This window comes from Eretmochelys imbricata, chromosome 10 (genome assembly GCF_965152235.1).
Source record: "Eretmochelys imbricata isolate rEreImb1 chromosome 10, rEreImb1.hap1, whole genome shotgun sequence".
Taxonomy (NCBI): domain Eukaryota; kingdom Metazoa; phylum Chordata; order Testudines; family Cheloniidae; genus Eretmochelys; species Eretmochelys imbricata.
In genome coordinates this window covers 3,181,837-3,191,185 of record NC_135581.1, presented here as the reverse complement: position 1 = coordinate 3,191,185, position 9,349 = coordinate 3,181,837, and positions in this window count along the sequence as shown.

Here is a 9,349-nt window from a genome sequence, read left to right as displayed (position 1 = left end):
TAATCTGATAAGCCTCTAGCACTGGCACTCTCCTAACAACCCCCTTTCAGGTGACTCATGCTGGTTTTGGAGCCAGGGCACCCTGACCCCTAACTAACTGCTTAATGTTGACTCTGTTTGTGTTATTTCTTTTTATGGAACGTAATGAGAATGGCTGCTGAGAGGTTAAACCAAGACAAGGCCAGAAAGGGACTGGAGCTGCCCTTTTCCAGCTGACCTGGTCAGTACAGAGAGTTCAGCTCCCAACACATACCTGTGTTTTTTCCTCCTTTGAACTAAGAATCTGAGATAATTAAGTTTTAATTCCAGGCCTTTAAGGAGTCATTGGTCCCCTGGAGAGAAAGCAGAATCCAGGCTAGTGCAGAATGAAGTTTATTGTTGGAGGAAAGCCTTATTTTTTAAAGGAAAAATGCCTCTCTATAGTTTGTTCTTAGATTCCAGTTTATTCCCCAGGCTATACAGGGATTCAGCTGTATTATGCAGAGCTAGCCCATGGGTGCAGCTCTACAAGGGGTAGGGACCACTGGGACAGGAAGGTTAGTTAATAAGACAGGTGGTACCATAGATTCAAAATGTAGCAATTACAAAACCAAACCACCAGGGAAATGGCTCCAGATTGAGAAACAAAGTGGCCATCAGTTCAGGGAGTATTGTGATCAGGACTTGTGGGGTTGGGGTGATGTTGTTGGAGGTAGTAGCAGGGCCATTCATTCAGACTTACTTCCACATCTGTGGCCCTGAACAGTAGAAAGAGGATAAAACCAATAGAAAGGGAGGATAAAGCCAAGAAAATCCCCTAAATCCCAAAGCTCTATTTAGGATTCTTATTAATGATCCAATGCAGCTCATTGTAATAGGAGTTGTGTGTAAATTAGGGTGGTCGATTAGTCATAGTTAACTCACGCGATTAACTAAAAAAAACCCCCACAATTTAAAAAATTAATTGCAATTAATCGCCATTTTAATTGCTCTTGTAAACAATAGAATACCAATTGAAATTTATTAACTGTTCTTGATGTTTTTCTACATTTTAAATACTGTGTATTGATTTAAATTACAATACAGAATACAAAATGTACAGTGCTCATTTTATATTATTATTTTAATTACAAATATTTGCACTGTAAAAATGATAAAAGAAATAGTGTTTTTCAATTCACCTTATACAAGTACCCTAATGCAATCTGTCGTGAAAGTGCAATTTACAAATGTAGATATTTTTGTTACACAATTGCACTCAAAAACATAACAATGTAAAACTTTAGAGCCCACAAGTCCACTGAGTCCTGCTTCTTATTCAGCCAATCGCTAAGACAAACAAGTTTGTTTCCATTTACAGGAGACAATGCTGCCCGCTTCTTATTTACAATGTCACCTGAAAGTGAAAACAGGCATTCGCATGGCACTTTTGTAGTCGGCATTGCAAGGTATTTACATGCCAGTTATGCTAAACATTCATATGCCCCTTCATGCTTCGGCCACCATTCCAGAGGACATGCTTCCATGCTGATGATGCTCATTTAAAAAAACAATGTGTTAATTAAATTAGTGACTGAACTCCTTGAGGGAGAATTGTATGTCTCCTGCTCTGTTTTATCCACTTTCTGCCGTATATTTCATGTTATAGCAATCTCCGGTTATGACCCAGTACATGTTGCTCATTTTAAGAACACTTTCACTGCAGATTTGACAAAACACAAAGAAGATACCAATGGGAGATTTCTAAAGATAGCTACCGCTCTCGAACGAAGGTTTAAGAATCTGAAGTGCCTTCCAAAATCTGAGAGGGATGAGGTGTGGAGCATGCTTTCAAAAGTCTTAAAAGAGCAACACTCAGATGCAGAAACTACAGAACCCAAACCACCAAAAAAGAAAATCAATCTTCTGCAGGTAGCATCTGACTCAGATGATGAAAATGAGTGTATGTCAGTCCGCACTGGTTTGGATTGTTATCAAGCAGAACCCTTCTGATCACTGTGTACTGCTAGATGGATCGAGAAAGCTGAGGTCACCTGGAAATGCCAAAACCCAAGAGGAAAGATTGTGTGTAACACAGATATATGGTATATTGCTATTCTTTGTGTTTGTTTAAAAAGCAGCATAGAAATTCATCTGATTTGCTGCCTCCTCTTCCCTGCAGCTTTCTTAGGAGAAACATTTTTTTAAGCAAATAACCCTTTGGCTTCTGCAGGAGCTGTGAGATATATCTCCACTGGCTGCACAGTGCCTCTGCAGTCACCAAAGTGTTGTCTCTGCTGTACACCCATGGAGTTAAAACAGGAATGAATTTAATTCACTGTTTAAGGGAAGTAGCATCTTCCCATGCAGATACATTGGTGGTTGCTTCCTAAGTTCTCCCCTGGAATTTACATCTATCTAAGGTTTAAATTGGTTAAAGCTTTAAGAGCCTGAGAATTTTCTTGTTCCAAGCGTGGTGACAGTGTTAGCTGAAACCGCTCCTGTGCCTGCCCGGCACACTTTGTACTCCTGTTCTCCAGAAAGCTCTTTAGGTTGGCTTGCTAATGAATGGCCTATTAGGTTACTGTACTCAGATAGAATTTGCCATAGAAACTCAGGTAGTTGTCACCAGCATGTAACTGATCCAAAAGCTTTGAAGCTGGTAATTTTCCTTATTCCAATCTGCTACTGTCTAGACCCTGTGAAAAAGAGGTAAGCCTTGCATGGGCTGCTTTCATACTGAGAGTAAAATAATTTTTTTTGTCAGGGAGAATAGTTTCAGAAAGCCAGAAGGTAATTTTTTAGGGCAATGGAAAGCAGTTCACTGGTAAATTCCTGACAAAGAAAGTGCCAAAGTAAAATTGGAGGAGACAGAAAATGCAGCAAAAATATTAGTTGTAGGGCAACACCTACCCCAAAGTGTAACCCAAAGGTCAGGTGTGGTGTCCTATAGGCTACAATGCAGCCCACAGTCATTCTGTTCCTGTTATCGTAGAGTGAGGAGAAAGCTAAGGAACCGCAGGTTCTTACTGCTGGTGGATACAACTAACCAGCAAGTTTTGTGCATTGATTCAAGTGCAAGAAGATGTTCCGTGTGTGTATTTCTTTGATGTTATATGTATGTACAATTTAGGCCTGGCTCTCTCTCCCCTGAAGAGTTATTAATGGGACCCTTGGTAGGGCATGGTTTGGGAGCCCTGGTTTAAGTCTAATTTAGGTTGTAAAATCCTGGGGGCAGGGACTGTAATTTTATTTGTCTGCAAAGTGCCATGCACAGCTATAGAGCTGGCTAAATAAATAGGAATAATTGTAGGAATACGACAGAGCTACCAAAGGTTGCATGCTGGCACAGATGCAGCAGCTTGATATTATTTTTGGGAGTGACCTTTCAAACTCTCAGATAAAAAATCACCTACTGAATATAATAATATTAGGATGAGTTTGAATCTGAAGTAGGTAAAGATAATTTAATCCACAGGCTGTGCCGAGCAGTCATCACATACGAGGCTGCGTTTCATCCAGCAGTCTGGATGATGGTCTGTTAGGAAACAAAATTAGTCTTTTTTCTAATCCAGAGTTTTAGCCTTTAGCTCAGAGATCACTGGCTATTACTAATTCCTGTGGAAGCTCTGTTTGCAGACCAAAGGCTGGAGCTCAGTGTCAAGCCTGTGTCTGGTGCTTTAAATTACCCAATTACATTGAAAATTTATTGGCAAAGGAGACAAAGTTTTTTTGACTTGCTAAAAAAGAAAATCCATCACAATTATTGACCTTCATTCATACTGAGTGGGTTTAATAGCTAAAGAAAATCTCTCCTGGAATTCCTATTTTTATTTCTGTGTCACCACCAGAGGGCAGTGAATACACCAGCTAGTGCTCCAAGTCAAGATTGTTTTGTTTCAGCTGGTAAAAAAAAGAATTTTCTGTTAGTTATGGACTTTTTTAAAAGAGGGTCCCAAAAATCGAAGAAGTTTTCCTTTTCAAATCCCAGTGCATCTTGGCCTTTTCTCTCTGTTCTGCAGGTATCTGGACATGGTAAGATTATTTGGTTTTGTTGTTTACACAAGACCTATCACCAGATGCTATGTTCTTCATAGTCTTAATATGGCCAGTGATAAGCTATAAGGGTTTCCTAGCTCTTCCCTAATCAATAACACCCGTGCCATATTAATTAGACATGTTGCCGGTGCCTGACAAACATTGGGATGTCTCTGATCAAAGTGGTGCAGAAGTGGGAGCAGTTCTGTACTAGAAATTTTACCTTTATTCTGGCTATTGTGTGTTTTTGGTGCTGATGAAAGTGCGGAGCTAGACGAGCTAAGCATACGGAGGAGAGATGCTGTGCAAACTCCTGCTCACAGCTCTGCCAGTGCATCACAGTCCTGATTTGGACCATCCCCTGCTACTTCAGCCACTGGGTTCCCCCTCCAGCTCTGCCAGTGAACTTCAGTTCCAACCTGCAGCCCCCATTGCTAATCCAGTCATGAGTCCTCACAACTCTGCAAACTAAGCTCCAGTCAGAGCTGCAGCGCCCATGACCATTGGCTGTTTGGTCAAGAATTCCCTTTGAGTGCTACCCAGGCACCGCAATTCTGCTTTATGGCACCTTATTTTATTCTAGTCCTGGGTTCCTCAGTTTCCATCCGTTTCTGCCAGGACCCTGGTCTGCAGCACACTCTGCTATTTTAGCCTCAGGTTTCTTCTGAGCAGAGACTGGCAGTTCAGCCGAACTGTGCTAAATAGTGTACTTTGTGATGTGAGCAAATGCCAATCTGGAACTAGACTGAGACCCCCCTCCCCGGCAACTCATCACATCTGTGACCTTCCCAGAGCTCAGCATTTCTGTCGTGACCCAGATCCCTTATCAGCTTCCTCCATTCCCTGATCAAGAGAAGTTAAATTTGCACCTGGGAATATGGCAGCCCGTGTAGGAATCAGCAGCAAACTGGGTGGGATTATGGAAGGGGAGAGTAAGGAGCACAATAGAAACACACAGACAGCACTGCTAGCGGAGAGCAGGAATGTACATTGGCCAGTTAGCAGAGTGAGAAGTCAGTCATCAGCCTTTGATGTTAAATGCTGCCTTGTCCTGTTCTAGACATCCTGCAGCAGTGAAAATATTTAATGTAGAAAGAAGAGTGTAGTCAGGAAGTAAACACACACACAGACTCCTCCAGGAGATAAAGCTGCTGTTTTCTGCCGATTTTCTGTGCCTGGCCAGAGACTGAAGCTGCATTAAAATGGATTAGGGGCACATATGCAGTGTTGTTGTTGCCATGGCGGTCCCAGGATATTAGAGAGACAAAGTGAGTGAGGTAATATCTTTCATTGGACCACCTTCTGTTGGTGAGAGAGACCAGCTTTTGAGCTTACGCAGAGCTCTTCTTCAGTTCTGGGAAATGTACACAGTGTCCCAGGTAAATATAAGGTAGCACATATCACAGAAACCAGGAAAGGCATCACCACAGAATCAACAGGAACTCCAGCCATTAGCTAGAAATAAGGGAGACATCTCAGACGGGGCAAGATGATTGGCATGAAGTATAGCACATGGAATGCCCAGAGGTGCTGGTCCTGAGGTGACACCCTATGACGCTGCCTATGGGGGGTGCGGGGGCTATCTGAGTAGGCTGCTGCACAGCTGGAGCTTTCAATGGCCACAAGCTATCGATAATTTCATCTCAAGACGTGCACACAACTGGTGAAGAGGAGGCAGATCTGTGGGAATCTTGCATCTTCCTCTGAGACATATGGTGCTGGCCACTGTTGGAGACAGGATAGTGGACTAGATGGATCTTGGGTCTGATCTAGTCCGGCAGTCCCCGTGTTCACTAAATTATGTGTGGAATTGTTCATTATTTCATTTGGAGCAATTTTAGGCCCCTGTGTGTAGACAGCTCCGCTCAAAAATGCGTTGTTTTGTGGTTTAATAACAGGGCCTGTTTTTGCACCCCCAAATACATCAGAGGCAGAACATATTTTTGGAAAAACATGTCTTCTTGAGTTCATGCCAAATGAGAAAAAATCCTCCTATTCTGAACACCTTCACTTTTCTTGTGAATATTTTGTACACTTTATTGCAGTCAGTCATACATCTGACAAACATTATCAGTCAAACATTATCCCCCCTGATTAAGGATGTAGAAATGCTTACTGGCCCAATGGGGCAAATTTTCAGATAAGCCTCAACCCATTCTCTAAAATTAGAACATAAGAATGGCCATACTGTGTCAGACCAAAGATTCATCTATCTCAGTATCCTGTATTCCAACAGTGGCCAATGCCAGGTGTCCCAGAGGGAATGAACAGAACAGGGAATCATCAAGCAATCCATCCCCTTTTGCTCATTCCCAGCTTCTGGCAAACAGAGGCTAGGGACACCATCCCTGCCCCTCCTGGCTAGTAGCCATTGATGGAGCTATCCTCCATGAATTTATCTGGTTCTTTTTTGAACTCTGTTATAGTCTGGGCCTTCACAACATCCTCTGTCAAAGAGTTCCACAGGTTAACTGTGTGTTGTGTGAAGAAATACTTCCTTTTGTTTGTTTTAAACTTGCTGCCTATTAATTTCATTTGGTGGCCCCCTAGTTCTTGTGTTATGAGAAGGAATAAATAACACTTCCTTATTTACTTTCTCCACATCAGAATTAGTAGGGAAATTTTTACTCTTAGGTATTTGCATGCACAATTTTGCATGCACAATATTTGCAGGAGCAAAAAAGTCAAGTATGCTGTTCAAGCTGCATTTGTGTGTTCAAAGTGAGTAGTCAGACATCTAACTACCTGACTTAGGTACACAAGTATAACTTGCATGCACACAGCATTTTGCATATGCAAAATGTTCCATGTGAAAAATTGTGCAGGCATAAATTTGGGCCTGTAATGTTGTGTGTGCAGTCTGTGTCTGTGCACCTACATGATTCAGGGAAGACAGGGTTTGCTGGGAATTCTGTGAGAGAACCTGAGCTTTCTGGGTCTCTAGTCCCATTTCCAGATTTGAGAGGTTCAGACACTTCCCACATAAACATCTCTTTGGGCTGCTTTTTTTGTTCAAATTTCCAGTGTTCATGCTTCACAGCCCATCGCTATTTCTGTTTCCATTTGGTTTTGCATTTGTGTAGATGGGGGCAAAAGTGACAGTAAAAGCACACACGTTTATATTGGGTCAGATTTAGCTCTGATGCAACTCTGCTGAGGTCCACTGTGTTATACCAGGGAAGTGTTCGGTTCCTTGTGCATATGATGGATAAACAGATTTGTTGTAAAAGTAATTATTGCTGTGGAACCAAGAAAGAGAAGGTGAGAGGGGACAGATGCTTATGAATGTTACAGCAGCAACACATTTATGGCCATGAACAGATACTATTAGAGATGGAAAAGACCTATAGAGCATCACAGCCATACCAGAGCAAGTCAGGAGTGTTGCCTATGGTGTCCTCTCCAAGGCTCTATCCAGTCAAGTTTCAAGTTTCACAAGTAATGGGGTTCTCACCAGTTCTCTTGGGACTATTCCATGCCCTTCTGGATGTCACCATTGGGCAGTTTCTCCTGATATTCAGCCCACGTTGGCACATAAAACAGAAGAAAGTCATGCTGTGTAGTTCCTAATGGGATATAATATCCCTCCCCCAGATTTCTACCGCAGACCCCAGCTCCTGCTGGTGTCACAGCAGGAGGCATAATACCTTAAACCCTTTTAGCTTTCTGAGCCCAGGGATCCTGACATGCTGAGGAAGCAAAAGAGAAAATCAGAAGACAGCAGTTTAATATTCAGTCCATGTTATCACACATTTCCCTGCCTTTCTGGCCCACTCTTTCCAACTCTCTCAGCCATTCTCAGCTAGGAGAATGGCCACTGGTTTCTTTGCATGAGGGCCAAGTATGAATAGGAAGTAGGAAACACAGTTCTGATCACACTCTTCAGCCGAGATCTCGGCAGTCAGCCGAGTGACGTGTTTGTCTCTGTGCCAAATGCATATCGGTGCATTCCCACCCAGCACAATATCCCTGATTTTCTCCCCAACACAGCTGGTTGCAGGACCAGGCCAGGCCAGCGCTTCTGGCCATTCTCTAGCTCTGTATTTCTGCTGCTCTGACATCCCATAGTTGTCTATTTTGATTTGCTCGTGTGGGTAGTAGATTTCCCAGCTTGGGCCCTAATCCATTTTAACTCCTTTCAAATTCTAATTCCACTTATAGGTCTCAGTCTCAGGTCAGCGTAAGACAAGCCATTACTAACACTGTAATCAGTCTGCAGTTCTCTTTGGAGTGACAGTGAGATTAAACAGAGTAAGAAAAATACGCATGAAGCTAACACACAGCATCTTGAGGGGAACTTCTTCTGTTCCAAGGAGACTGGAAGGTCATTTTAGTGGCAGTCTGTTGTGCTAGTGAGTTGGGAAAAATGAAACCTTGCTAGAATGAATCTGTGTTTATATTACTGATCTCAACACTTTCACCATTAAGGTGCCTTACATAAGTGTTTTGCCAGTTCAATCACTATTGTGGGCCTTAAGGAAAAAAGAAGTGTATAGGCTATTCTTCCCCAGTGAAGTGCACCTTGAATGCTGGATTGTGGATATAGCAGCTGATCAGACCTCGCTGTCTGAAGGAGTAAAAAGAATTTGTGTGGATCACTGATATGTGCTTCTGAAAGAAACGGATGAGAAGGAAGACAGTCCTGAAACCTCAGGGGGACAAACATGCCCTTTGTGAGAGCCTGGCTGGCCTGCCTCCGAGGGCCACAGATTTCTGTAAGTCTTTTCTCATATCACAGATTCATAGAAGTTAGAGCTGGAAAAGACATACTGTAGGTGGTCACCTGGTCCATCTCCCTTTAGCCAAAGCAGCATTGTTCCCTTGTACATAATCACCAGTGTTTTGCCTAGTCTCATTTCAAATGTCCAGCCTGAAGGACAACTGTTTGTCTGTCTGTCTCCCTGCTTATTGGCCCTTGTCTGGGGTCTCCAAACTTCCCTTGGGGAGCTCACTCCACAACCTAATAGCTCTCCTGATATTCAGCCTAAATTTTCCTTCGCTTAGTTTCACCCCATTAATCCCAGGCTTGTTCCACCCTAAACACTTACGCTCTCTCCTGGACATTTTCATCTGTCCGATGTTCACAAACAATTGTTTTATGTCTCCTTTAGTTATTGCTTGTTGTTTAGTTCTTTTAATATTCCTTTGTAAGACAGTCCTCCCAATTCCCTTTACAGCACAGCTTTAAGCAGCTATTTGAAGTAGCAGATCCAGATGGTGATTGTTAATATAGGTTTCTATAGTAATGAATCTCTCTCTCTCCCCCCACTATCCTTTTCCCCTGTGAACAAGCTGCTTCATCCCTTCGAAGAGAAGGAGGTAAGAGATATTTGTCTTTCACCTACTTGGATTT